Source organism: Mustela nivalis (genome assembly GCF_964662115.1).
Source record: "Mustela nivalis genome assembly, chromosome: 3".
NCBI lineage: Eukaryota > Metazoa > Chordata > Mammalia > Carnivora > Mustelidae > Mustela > Mustela nivalis.
Window position 1 is genome coordinate 158,057,573 of NC_139022.1, and position 15,339 is coordinate 158,072,911.

Below are 15,339 nucleotides of genomic sequence, written 5' to 3' on the forward strand. Positions count from 1 at the left end.
CTCCTGGTGATAAACAGGTTATCACAAACCATTTGAAAGTTAACCCATTGCTTGCACATTATCTAACCTACAGATTTATGCTCTGCTCCAGTTTGCTACATATATAACTAAAGTTAAGACAAAGGAGTTAAGGTGTTTTTAGACATGCAAAATATCATAATTTTGTCTTTCCTAGGAGCCATGGCAGAACTGCTATTCAAAAACCAAAGGATATAAAGCAACAAGTTAGACACTGAATTCAGAAAACAGGAAACTCAACACAAGACAGAGACAAAGGCAAATCCCTGGATGACTGAATTGAATTTTCAAAATGGGAGCAAGAATCTACCCTAGAGAACCAACAGTTCAGACTGGAGCAGGTCTTAAGTCTTTGAAAGAGATTTGCTTAAAATGATGATTTTGATAAACTACCTAATGTGTTTATACACATTTGATGTTGTGGTGGTTTCAACTGTGTTCCTCAAAGATGGGTCCAAGTCTTGACCATTCATACCTGTGAATGTGACCCTACGTGAACATAAAGTTTTTACAGATATAATCCTGTCAGGTTCTTCAGATAAGATAATTTTGTGTTTGGAGTGGACCCTAAATCCGACGTCTGTTGTTCTCATAAGACAAAGAAGAGAAAGATTTGAGACATAGAAGCAGATGGAAGGATGTCATATGAAGATGGAGGCAGAACTAGAGCATGACTCGAGTCATCCTGCCATGAATTAGGAATACCAAGAGTCACCAGCAGCTGGAAGAAATAAAAACGATTCTTTCTCTCCCAGAGCCTTCAGAGGGAGAGTGGCACAGCCCACATCTTGATTTCAGACTTCTGTCCTCAAGAAATCTGAAATAATAAATTTCTGATGTTTTTTTAATATGACTAGTTTGTGGCCGTTGAGAAATTCTAGGGAACTGATGCAGATATATACAGAAACTTAAGCAGAGAAAATCACGATGATCCTTAAATCTGAGGATACCATGAATTTCTACCAAAAAAGAAAGTGATATCATCTAGTACTCTATGACCCACATAAAGGCAAAATTTAGATTGTTATAATAACACAAATACTGAATACTAGTCTATAGTCTCACCAATATTGCAATCTAGCTATCCTTGGGATGTGGGGAAAAGAGAACTGTATTCGAATAAAATGAGAAGTATTACAGGAAACAAGATGCTGTCATCCAGACTTCCAATACATGGATTTGGGTAGTAACATCTGCATCTACAGTGGCTAGAAGCAATTATTGAAGTATGCGATGGCTAAGATTGACAAAAATCTGTTATTATTTTCTTATGGAACTAAGAATGAAATCAGATTATCAAATATAGCTCTCATATTTCTGGTTAATTGGCCAGATAATGGCAATACTATATACTTAGAAAAATTTTAATCCTAGATTGGAGGCCTTTATTGGAGTATGGCTCTACTAACTGGAGGTTTGATTGATACTCTTGTATAAATATTAACCATATTCCATTAGCTACAATTTTGTATTGTTCACCACAGTATAACAAATGAACCACTTAACAAATAATTCAACTTCAAAATATTTTAAAGATTAAAAAAGAATATTCTTAGAGTAGTGTTTTTCAAACTTAAAAAAATTTGTATTGTCCCCTTAAGAGATCTTCTGTAGATATTTTTCCCCTGATTTTGCTGTGAAATTTTAATGTCAACGATATATTGTATATCTGTTTGTGTACTGCATGCATACTTGTGCTTTGTATGTAAAAATCATAACTTATCACATCACCACAAGGACCAATACTGGTCTCTTTAGGAATGATATCACCTTCACTAAAAATGCAATTCTTTGTAGATTTCCCTATAATAATTATCTAAGAAGTCTGAGTTATTTATCTTTATGGATGCTATCAATATGACTATTTACATTAAAAAAATGAACCTTACCTGGGACCTTTATTTATCTATAATTCTCAATTCACTATTTAAGGAATATACATAAATTAACTTCATATTAATATTATCAAACAGAATTGGCAGAAACTGTTTTAGAAGAAAAGCAAATGATTTGGTAGGAATGTGAAAACTAAATGAATGTTTAGTGTGGTGTGATAATTTATTATCACTTTCCCCACTGATTGGAGAGCTTTGGTTAATTGGCTAATCTATTAATTAGGTAGCAGTAATGAAAACTTCCACTGTATGCTTACTTATTCACTTCTGATTCATCATGTGTGTGTGCATGTTTATTTATTTGTGTATACATGCATATGAGGCAGATGTTGATTTAGTATGTAAATATATTTAACTGCCCCCCAAATCAAAAGAATAGATTGAAAAATGGTATTTATTATTTTCATTGATGATATTTTCAATTAGAAAATTAACAAAAATAATCATATTGAAGAAATATTTGCATGCTGACCCACTTTATGGGTTGGAGATATGAATTATAAGTAAAATTCTAGACAATTCTTGATTCAATTTGTCATAGACATCCTTTTTTTAAATTTAAATTCAATTAATTAACATAATATACCATTGATTTCAGAGGTAGGGGTCAGTGATTCCTCATTCTTATATAACACCCAGTGCTCATTACATCACATAGAGATATCCCTTTTTAACATAAACTTATTTTTTCTGAAATAAATTGAAGATAAATGTGTTTTTTTATCATTATTATTTCCAAAATATGACTAAAATTATTCTGTAATAAATAAATAAAAATACTACCAATTTCATTTAAATTGTCTATCACAAAAGTTGTTAAACTTATGTCTTACTCTCGTAACATACCAACCTCTTTGATGTAAATGTGAAATAACAGACATTTCATATATCACATTTGAGGATTTTTTCCAATGCTAAAATTTTATCCTATCTTTATTAGTTGTTGAATTTAAATTGGACTTTTATCAACTTATTTTTCATTCTCCATATTAGTGCAGCAGAATCTAGACTGCTAAATATATCACAGCATTAGTGAAGACCTATATAGCTCTGTCATAAATGAATTGTGGCTGTCACAATGGAGCTGTAAATTCAACAGGGCTCTGTGCTGTTAAACATACGTTTGGGGTTCATACTTTGAAATTTGTAGATCATTATTATATAACATTATCTTTTTTTGTATAACATTATCTTTTAAATATTTTTATAATATATGTAAATCCAGATTATATGAACAAAAGTAGTCACTGCTCAATAAAGAAAGAGTTCTCATACCAATGCTAAAAAAAGGAAAAAGTGTATGAGGAAAGTTTCATTATTAATAGAAAATTGAGGAAGGAACTTTATAGCTTTATATATAAGATTTGGAAAACATCCCAGATTCAATTCAAAGAACATTGAACCCTGTCAAAGCAGGATGGTTTGTCTTCTCTAAGTGGTCTTCATTAACTATGGGTTTTATTTCTTGTCCTTCTAATGACTCATTGGAAAAGGTTATAGAAAGTTATTAGAGAAGTTACACAAGAAGCTTTCTAGGTTATCCATTTTAAACAGGAAAAAGAAATAATAAAAGCAGAATACAGTCATGTCATTAGCTAAAAAGTCCGACAAAAATATAAAAGAAAATTCCATGATACTTTTCTAATATTAAGTATGCATGTAAGGTATATAGTCACCTTTTTAATAATTGGGGTTCTTTGCTTCCCTTTGTTATATCTAAAAATAGCCAATAATTCCCACCCAACTGGAAAAAAAAAGATTATGTGTTTTGCTAACTTCTTTGTCAAGTTTTAGGTATATGTGTATGTATAGAGTGTATGCATGAAGATAAGTAATTTAATTTTTAAAATAAAATGCCACTGATTTTATTCTACTATTTTTTGTTTAGAAACTCTAATATATATGGTAACTAAAACTATGTGAATTTCCTGTTCTTCTCCAAAGTAAGCAAGGAATGTATATATGCCTTATCTTCTTTTCACTTGTTTAAAAATGAAAAAAAAAAATGTTCTCATGGCCTCAGTTTCTTCCTATATCAGACAGTAGGATATGTAAGTGAGTCTATCTGCTAACAGTGGCAAGGTGTACAAGCAACACTGTTTGGCTCAACAAAATATTTAGGCCATGAAAAATGGACAAGATATCTATACTTGTATTTGCATGACTATATGCTAACCACTTTACGCCACTACATATATTTCATAGGAACTGCAATAAAGTTTGTTTGGCCATACACATAAAAGTGACTGTAAATGATAAGAAAAAAAAAAAAAAGAGGAAGCATAAGGGTGTTGACCAATATGAGATGGATGAACATACGTTAAGAAAAATATAGCCTGAAGGAAATTCTTTGTCTGTCTTAAAATCACCAACTACGAGCAGAAACCATTATCACCGACCAATAAAATGATTTAAATTATTTTTAAAAAGTAAGAACCAATAGTATAGAACATTGAAAGAAGGTAAAGATTAATGAACTCTTCTCCTAGACCTTCTTCTAAGTTTTGTTTCTACTATTTGCTTTTTTACCCAATGAAGATCAACTGCAAATATATTTAGTCCATGTGGGCTATTGTCACTATTTTGTAGGTAAGCATGTAATATTATTATTGTTAGAATGTTCCTAAACACGTCTCAGTAATTATTTAGCTTTTCTATTCATTGTACTGGTGTGTGTGTGTGTGTGTGTGTGTGTGTGTATGTGTGTGTGTGTGTGTATGTGTGTGTTAGAGAGAGAGAGAGGGAGAGAAGTGGGTGCATTAGGGGAAAGAGGGAGAAGAAGTGTCATTTGTTGACTGCTATGTTCTAGAAACAGCTTTTCACAAACATTATTTCATTTAATGTCATGGAATCTACAATTCCCAAGTTTCAGTTGAACACATGAGTTTCAAATGGGTTAACCAAGTTATTCAAAGATACTTGGCCTATACCTGTCAAATCAATTCGAGTATTCTGGCCTTTCTGCTGTATATATTGTACTTCATTAAAGCTGAGTTTGTTGAACTATGTAAAGTAGCAATAATTTCTTCCTGTGGAACACAGGATTTAAAGTTCAAGTAGTTTAAAAATAGATTTATTTCTATAAATATATGCTTTCTGCTAAAATATATGCTTCCTAATAAAATAATTTTATGAAAAATATCATAATGAGCATTTCATTATTTAGCAATAAGATTTAAAAAACTCAAAAATACTAATTACTAAAGTTAGTATAATGTGGTGAGAGAGTCTTCTAATTGTAGCTGCTGGAGATACTATTGTTCTCATAGCTCATCACAGCTACCATCATTTTGCTGTTCACAAAGAAGTCTACTCACATCATTGTCTGACCACGGACCCCAGATTTCTTTGCCTTGTCTTGCTCTTGATTCATATCTGAGTTAATTTTCCCCCAATTCTTCAATAAGTTCTGGAAGTAGAACTTCATCCTCATATGCAAAAAGGTAAATTGCAGTAATATGTGACATGTCAGTTTCTTCAAATGAATTCTAATAGGTTCCTGATGAAAGTTCATAAAAATCTCTTTTGATATTACACTGATATTCTTTTCATTATGCATTGTCACTAAATGATGATAAGATAATTCTTGGTCTCAACTAAAGACCTGACTTTTCCTAAAAAAAGAACCCATGAAAATAATTGCCAATCAAAAATTAGGTTATTAAGACTATACTCAGAAATAAAGGATTGTATAAGGAATAGGAGTCATAACTTTTTAATGCAGTATGTACTTATTTTTATGTCTGCTTGATATTATTCTTTAGAACTGGCAAGAACAGATAACATATTAGAAATGATTACTAGAATTATATGTATAAAATATAGCTAATTGAAAATATAATATAAAATTATATATTTTTTTATAATTTGATAGGAATATATTTCTAAGAAATCTAAAACATATACACATTGATACTACTTATATCTTTTCCTGTATTTATGATTTAAATGTTGCTGAAGTATATGTCTATACATATATATTAAATAATATATTTCGTTACATATATTTAAATTATATTGCCCTAAAGATATTCTAATGTGATTTTCATTCTTTTCTATATTTCTAAGAATGTCATTTATTATTTTAAAAATATGCCATTTTAGAAGTCACTAAAAATATATATATTTGACTCAGGACTAGTATATGTACATAGAAAATCACATGTGAGATATCTAAAGCAGACTGTATTTGGGAAAGACTGTCTTTTCTCTTTTTATTTAATTCCTAGAAAACAGATAACCTTTACTTAACTATTCAATTGCTTGCTTAATTGAAGTGTTTTGACATAGAATATTATATTAATTTTAAGTGAACCATATAGCAATTCAACATTTGTATGTATTGAGCAGTAAAAAACAGGATAGATCTAGATTTTAAAAAAATATTTTATTTATTTATTTGACAGAGAGAGACAGTGAGAGAGGGAACACAAGCAGGGTGAATGGGAGAGGGAGGAGCAGGCTTCCTGCTGAGCCAGATGTGGGGCTCCATCCCAGGACTCTGAGATCATGACCTGAGCTGAAGACAGATGCTTAATGACTGAGCCACCGAGGAGCCCCTAAATCTAGATTTAAATAACCTCTCATAACTGCAACCCATAACTATATAGATAAAAGTATTTGTGAGAAGTCTTGGAGATGGTAAGTTCTCTGGAAGAGAGAAAAAAAAAATCACCAATCTGAATGCTGTATTGAAAATGCCCAGCTGTCCCTTTGAGTGAATAATCTAGCACCTAGAGAAAAATTATCCCATTTGTCCACATTGCACTGGCTGATGAAAGTACAAGATATTCTAGTTTCATTATTGCCCTTAATTTTTGTCCAACGATGTTTTATAGAGTGATGATTGTCTCTATTCAAGCAATCTGATGGAGATTCAGAACTAAGAGGCTCTTTACCATTCTCAGCAGAGATGTCTCTGACTGACAGATTATGATTAGCATTGAGTTCTTTAGAAACGAAAACCACACTAAGCATCATAGCTTACAAATTCTCCAATACAGATGGATAAGAAGTCCCAACTGTATGGCTGATGAGACATTCTATGCTTTCTGATTTGGGTGAGTCAAGAAAGATTAGAACTACTTCAGGAAAACTCTGAAGAAGAAAAACCCATGGAGGGAAGTCCTCTTGAGCTTGTAAAAAATCAACTAATAAGAACTCTTGGGCAGACATTAAAAAAAAAAAAAAAAAAAAGTGTTTGGAATTAACAGATAAAAACAGAAAGGAACTGTAAAAATAATTTTTACATTAAGATTCAAAGAAGAGAAAATAAGAATAGGCACCTTGAAAATACAACTAAAGATGTTAAAATTTTGTTGCAGGAATTATGACAGCATAAAACAATACACATTGAAATCATGATAGAAAAGAAAGGGGTATATCATACAATGCATTCAGGATAACTAGAGGAAAATGTTGTGCAGCAGAGCTCTGGAACTTATCCATCTTGAGTAGTCGACACTCTATACCTGCTGAACAGTGACTCCTGTTTCCCTGACCCCCAACACCTGGCAATAGCCATTCTACTCTGTTTTATGAGTTTGACGATATTAGATTCCTCAGACAAGGGGAATCATGCAGTATTTTTCTTTATGCAACTGGTTTATTTCACTTAGCATGATATCCTCCAGGTTCAACCATGTTATTGTCTGAAAATAAGCTGGATAATTTGTTAGAATAAATCACTATATTGTACACCTGAAATCAATATAACACTGTTAACTATACTGGAATTAAAACAAAAAAATGCTAGAATAATTGGCAGAAATCCAAGTCTATTAAAACTGAAGTGAAGAAAAAAATAAAAATTTTCAAAAACTGGTGTTAGTTTTATTGGTCTGGATCAGAAAACAACAATAACAGTAATAGCACTGAATAAGGTGGTGTAACAATAAAAAAAGACTGAATAGCTACAGGATGGTGTAAGACATTATATCTTATATGTAGGTAAAGAATGTGCAGTTCTATATCAATAATTTTACTGCACATTGAAATGAAATGACATGAAACATTGTTTCAGTTCTGTTGGGAAAATGTATTCATTCTACAGGTACATCTGTTCAGAGGCACATAGAGGGAAAGAGATAGTATATACATTACAGTACCACTTGGTATGGATATTGTCTCAAGTTTAGCTGCATTGACCTGGTGTTTTGCGAAGACCAGTGCTTTTCAGATTCCCAAACTGGTTACATGCTTTACGCCTGCTGAATTCAGATAAACTGCTTAAATCATTTAGAAAATACCTTGAACTTAAATTGTGGTGGGGATAACTGAATAATAGCTTTTAAATATGTTTAATTTTATGTTGTACTTATAATGAGGAATATTTTTTCTCATTCAAAATAAGAAATAGACAGTGATGATTCGGAAAATATATGATGTTTCATTGTTTCATTAACAAAAATATAAATTATTTATAGTATTTTATTTAGTTTAAAAAAAAACATTTAATTTTTTTTAAAGATTTTATTTTTTTCTCTAGGGAAGGTAGAGAGGAGAGGAACAAGCAGACTCCACACTGAGCGTGAAGCCTGACTAGGGGCTCAATCCCAGGACCCTGAGATCATGACCTGAGCCAAAACCAGGACCCTGAGATCATGACCTGAGCCAAAACCAGGAGTCAGATGCTTTAACTGACTGTGCCACCCAGGCATCCAAAAACCATTTAAACTTTTGATTTAATCTAATATATTTTCCTCCTACTTGAATGTCGGTTGCATGAAGGCAAGGGCCTTCAGGCATCATCCACAGCATACAGAATGTGTCCAGGTACACGTTAGGCCCTCAGTGTATCCCTATAGTTAATGAATATGTAAAGAGTAAATGATAGAATCAAACACTTAGAGCACACAGAAGTGACTGCATATTTTTGGAAAGAAAGGGAGTGGTAGAGGGGAGCAAAAGAAGAGAATCAAGGAGGGGAAAGAAAGAGGGGGGATGAGAGGGAAGGAAGGATGGAAGGAGGGAAAGAAAGAAGGAGGAATGCAAATAGCATTACAGGAAGCATTTTGTCTTATTTGGCAAGGTCCTATATTACACAGAATTCATAAGCACCAAGCTGGATTTCTTTTCCCAGTTGGAACAAAAAGGATTCTTATGTCAATTTCAAATTGAAAATCTCTTTCACTTCTTCAAACAGTTGGTAACCTGAATGTTTGTAATTTGAATAAAAAGTAGCATGATTTCCAAGGAGGAATTGAGATTTTAAAATTCAGGTCTCTCAAATGGGAATAGGAGAGCAGTTCTCTGTTTGTGAGAAGCATTGCCTGCTGTTTTCATTAAACAGTAACTGTGCTGTTTTTGAACCTTTGCCCCATAAAAATAGAAAGGAAAAAAAAAAAAAAGATCAGAGGAATTCAAGTCAAACAGTTGGAGTTTTTGGTATAGCTGTCACATTTTACCAAAATGTCAAGTACTTAAATGCAGATGGTTTATGTTCACTGCTATTTTAAGAGCAACATTCCTTGGATTGAAGCTGGTATTGATGAAAGTGATACACATTACCACCTCCTCAGGAGCTGGAAGAACTCACCCGCAGGAGAAGTACAAAAGCAATGAGAGCTGCTGCTCTGAGCCAGAGAGGACGCTGCCTGGCAATCTATAAGCTGTTTGGTTCCTTAGCTGTGCATCCGAACTGCTTAATAAAAAGCATATAAGAAAACAGATCATGTTAGATCTCAATGAACAGTGAAACCAAGCAATTCGACAAGCATTTACATTTAAGGTGTGTTTAATATGTTTGCAATGAAATTTATAAACATTCTACCTAATCACAAATGTATTACTTATTTTTTCAGTTAATTTAAAAACTTTTTTTTTAAAGATTTTATTTATTTATTTATTTGACAGAGAGAGATCACAAGTAGGCAGAGAGGCAGGCAGAGAGAGAGAGAGGAGGAAGCAGGTTCCTGCTGAGCAGAGAGCCTGATGCGGGACTCGATCCCAGGACTCTGAGATCATGACCTGAGCCGAAGGCAGCGGCTTAATCCACTGAGCCACCCAGGTGCCCCTTTTTCAGTTAATTTAAATGTTCTTTCTAATGTCTATAAATTATGAAATGACAATAAGGTAACTAGCAAGAGCTGATCACAAAATATTAAGTGAGATCCTAATCTGCAAACACGTTTTGTATTTATTAACAAATTACTAACAAAATCCAATGTTGCATTTTATGGGTACTTAAATTAAGGCAACAAAATCTAATCTAGAGATCTGAATAAAATACATGGAATCAAACACTTTGCTTTTTCGCATTTTTTAAAAAGATTTATTTATTTATTTGAGAAAGAGAGAGAGAGAGAGAGAACGCTCCTGCACACAGAGGGAGAGGGAGGAGGGAAAGCAGACTCCCTACTGAGCAGGAAGGCAGATGCAGGGCTTGATCCCAGGACCCTGGGATCATGACCTGAGCTGAAGGCAGATGCTTAGTTGACTGAGCCACCCAGGCACTCCAAACAGTTTGTTAAAAGCAAAGAATTTTTTTTTTTTTTTTTTTTCTGGTTGATGTTGAAAGGCAGAGTATGTAAGAGGAGAGATGTGAAGCCCAAGCATCTATCTAGTTTCCACCCCAGGGTTCTTGTTTGTTAAAGGACATACATGCTTATAACAATAACTCACAGATGGTAATCTGTGTTATTCACTGATTTTCTCCCAAATGTGCATGGAAATCCCACATCAGTACTTACAGTGCTTTCCTGATCACTGGCAGATATGTGCAGAGTGGTGAAAAAATTTGAATCACCTGACATGCACATTTTCATCTCAGGTCCAAAAAGGTGACACTCTGCCTTCTGGTATCAGCTCTCATGTTATAAATAAGTATCCTCTTTGCAGTCTATTTAGAGTCACATTCTTTAATGTCTTTGTACTTTTTGTGTGTCATTTCACTGTTTAAAATGACCCCAAGTGTAGTACTGAAGAGCTGTCTAATGTTCCTAAACACAAGAAACAGGTGATGTGCCTTACAGAGAAGAACATATACCCTTCAACTTGTTGGATGCGTTTTGATAGGGCATTTGTTCTAGTTCTGTGGGCCATGAGTTCAATATTGATGGATCAACAGTATGTATTAAATAAGGTATCCTTAAATAGAACCACATATAAAACAAGGTTATGTATTAAATGTTTGCCTAAAATGTTCTGACTAGAGGTCAGAAACTTAACTTTTTATTTTCCCTAGGAGTAATGAAAATATTTAGCAATTCATTGTTTTCATTGATATTCTACTGTAAATAATAAGAACTCACTATATATATGTATATAAAACATCTAATATACTATGAATATATAGTAATGCTATCAAATACATTATGAACTATATAGATGTGTCTGTTACTTGTAATGGTTCATTTTATATTATGTGGAATTAGCAAGATTTGGATTGAAGCTGGTATTGATGACAGTGATACACGTTACCACCTCTTCAGGAGCTGGAAGAACTCACCCGCAGGAGAAGGACAGAAGCAATGAGAGATCTGCTCTGAGCCAGAGAGTTTGCTCTCTGGCAGTAATATTTCATTTTATTTTATTTTACTTGACTGAGCCATGAGGAGGCAGGATGTTTGACCAAACATTATCCATGGTGTGTCTGTGAAGAAGTTTCTGGATGAGATTAACATTTGAATTGGAAGACTGAACAAACCAGATTCCCCTTTCTATTGTGAATGGATCTCATCCAATCAGTTGAGGACCTAGTAGGACAACAAGCCTGAGAGAGAGGAACTCCTCCTACGAGACTGCTGTGAGCCCATATACTGGTGTTTTTTGGCCTTCAGATTCCAACTGAAATATTGACTCTTCTTGGGTCTTAAGTCTACCTTAAGCTTTTAGACTGAAACATAGCATCAGCTCTCCAGCCTCTCACCTTTGGATTCAGACTGACACTGCAGATTGGCTCTTCTGGGTCTCTAGTTGGCAGACTGCAGATCTTGGGATTCGTATGAGTCAATTCCTTATAATAAAATTGTGTGATTCAATTCCTTATAATGAAACTCCACATCTTTCTTATCCATGTATCTATCCATGTATCTATCCATCCATTCCATTGACTGTATTCTGGAAATCCTGACTAATACACTATTGTGTGTGTGTGTGTGTGTGTGTGTGTGTGTGTGTTTAAATACGTTTGCTGTACATGGGATTTGTGTGAGTTTTACTATTGTTATTATGTGTCCTCCCTCCCATAAAACCACAGTGAAATGACAGCAAAGTAGGATAGATTGCAATAAAATCATAATGATAATGATGGAATGGAAGTAAAGCAGAGATTGTGAATAATTTATGGATGACTTTATACAAATTGAATTTTATTGACAGATAAATTAAAGGCCAGAAGTTCTAGTCCACTGCACTGACAAGACAATGATGTAGCTTTTCCTCTCAGGAGAGACCCATAAACATCCTCAGCTTTACGCCAAGTAGCTATAAAAAAAAAGTTAAAAAACTGTTTTTTTTCCCTAAATGAGGGGGATGGTTGATGGACAGAGAGGGGCTTTCAGACCCCACATCTGAAAAGCAATAGTCTGGGAAGCAGGGCAGACCTCAGGCTCTTAATCAAAAGGGAGAACAACAGAAAAGCAGAGAGAATATATACCACTATCCTCAGTGAATCAACTTAACAGTTAATTCACACAAATGAGTGGACAGCAAAGAAGGTTAAACATACAATGAAAACAAACAACACCAAAGAGAAAGATCATGATGGACAAACTGATCAGTGGACTCTAGATGAAATAGCCAAAAATCAGGAAACAGGGGCACCTGGGTGGCTCAGTGGGTTAAGCCTCTGCCTTCAGGGTCCTGGGATCGAGCTCCACATTAGGCTTTCTGTTCGGCAGGGAGTCTGCTTCTCTCTCTCTCTCTCTGCCTCTCCGCCTACTCGTTAAATATATAAATATATAAATTTATATATATATATAAATATATAAATAAAATCTTAAATATATAAATATATTGTGTCTGTCAAATATATAAATAAAATCTAAAAATATATATAATATATAATATATATTTTATATATGTCAAATGTATAAGTAAAATATATAAATAAAATCTGTCTCTCAAATATATAAATAAAATCTTAAAAAAATCAGGAAACAACAAAAATGTTTAAAAGTGATTTGAGATGATAGTGATGATGTTGATGATAAAGATAATGATGATGACATTAAGCCAACTAATAAAAGAAATCTGAAAAGATATGGTATCATTTAAAAGGAAAAAAATAATGCTAGGCAATAGGAACCATCAGAAAGAAAGAATGGGTTCCTAAAAATGAAAACTGAAAATGGTTGCTAAAATTTTTCAAAAATGTGTACAGGAGCTGAATAGAAAAATCCATGAAAATAGTCCCCCCACCAAATGTAGAAATAAATGAGAAGATATGCAATGTGAGAAAGAAAAGTTAACATGCATGAAGGCTCAGACAATTAAATATAAAATTCCTATAATGCATATTCAGGGAAGAAAAAAAAAGGGAAATAATAATCAAACAGATAACACAAACTTCAGGGTCATTAATGTCAGAAAACTATAATGAACAGGTATTTACAAATAAGTGAGATTCAGAGTGGTGTCATTTTTTTATTTTGTTTTGTTTTGGCAGCATTAGATTTCAAATTGGATTTTTAGTGGGTAATTCACATACAAATGAAATGGAAAAACTGTCAATACCTGATTTCTGTTCCCTATTCTTGGAATCATATACTTAAGTACCTTTTGATCTCCATGGGGGGGAAAATGTCTAACATTCACAACTATCAATAACAAGAAGAGAAAACTTTTTTTTTTTTTAAGAATTTATTTATTTATTTGACAGTGAGAGAGAGAGATCACAAGTAGGCAGAGAGGCAGGCAGAGAGAGGAGGAAGCAGGCTCCCTGCTGAGCAGAGAGCCGGATGCTGGGTTTGATCCCAGGACCCTGAGATCATGACCTGAGCTAAAGGCAGAGGCTTAACCCACTGAACCACCCAGGCGCCCCGAAGAGAAAACATTTTTAAAGAATAAAATGTTTTTAAAGAGTAAAATATTCCCATCAGAGTGGATTCTTAAACACTTCTGTACCCATGCCCTGTGCTAACCTAATTGTTATATGTTTGGCATGGAGGGCACACAGGTTTGTTTCTGCCGAAAGGCCCACACAATAGGAATCACTTGTCTCCTGGAAAGCACCAAGAGCTGCATCTGGGGTGCAGATCTGTTTTGAATTCCTGGGCAGTTTCTCGCACCAGACACTTAGAAAGGAAGTTTGCGTATCAGAAGTTCAGTGGACTTCTGATAAAACCTAAATTCACAAACTGCCACAAACCAGCCTGTCAGGATGAGGTTTCTGTGCCCTCCCATAGAGGGTGCACTCTTGCAAGTGGCTCTGTAGCTAGTTGTTTCCTCAGTGCTTTATCCCCAGTGGACTTGTGGGCAGGCAGCTTTGTAGGAGCCTTGGTGTAGAGACCTCTTGACTTCCCCCTTCTCCTTCAGCTGGAGCTCAGGGAGCTAGAGGCAGCCCTGGCATTCATGAGCTAGGGGCTGGGGCTGGGAACTTCCTCTCTTCTAATTACCTACCATACTATGACCACCTTGCTAATATATTTAATGTGAATCCATTTGTTTTATGTGTTTTTTTTTTAATAAACATGAAAATTGATTTAGATATATAAAGTTTTAAAATGTAAACATTTTAAATGTTCATATGTACTATGTTATATATTTTACCTTCTCCCCCCTCCCCAGAACACCCCAGAGCTGGCTGACTTTAATTTAGAAACAGCTTTTGGCTATAGACATTTATGTTTAAGGAACACTCCAAATTACACAAATTACCCTATCTCCTTGTTTTTCATGGAAGAAGGAATAGATGGCTTTCTGACCTCTTTGTTTTTCTTTCTTTCCTAAAAAGGAGTGAATATGACAATAACAAAGCTCATAACATATTCTCACCAAAGATTACCCTTAAAGGTCTTCCCTTTTCTTATTCTTTCAGGACGTGGTTCTCCCACACCCAACCTCTCTCACCCAAAATGTGCATGCAGCAAAGAGATTTGCATGCATCTGTGTAGCAATGACATATATACAAACACATATCTCCAAATAAAATAGCAAAATACATGACTAAAATAAGACCAAGTGTCTCAGCCACAAGCAAAGGGGATTGATTGCATGAGTCAGTAAACAAAAGATCTACGATAGCAGCAAGAGGCTCTGAGGCTGTGAGGTGTGGGGAGGAAAAGGCATCCTGAGAGACTTCATCCTTCAGGACCAGTACCCACAGAGAATCAAGAGAGGCAAGAAAAGGAGAGAGACCTGGATCTGTGAATGGTCTGCACTAGAACATCTCAGTGACTATTTTGTGGATTTGTTAGAATCAGATGGACATCCTTTTGGTCTTTTCCTGGTCTGGTTTTTGCCAGCAGATGGTCAGAAGTGAATC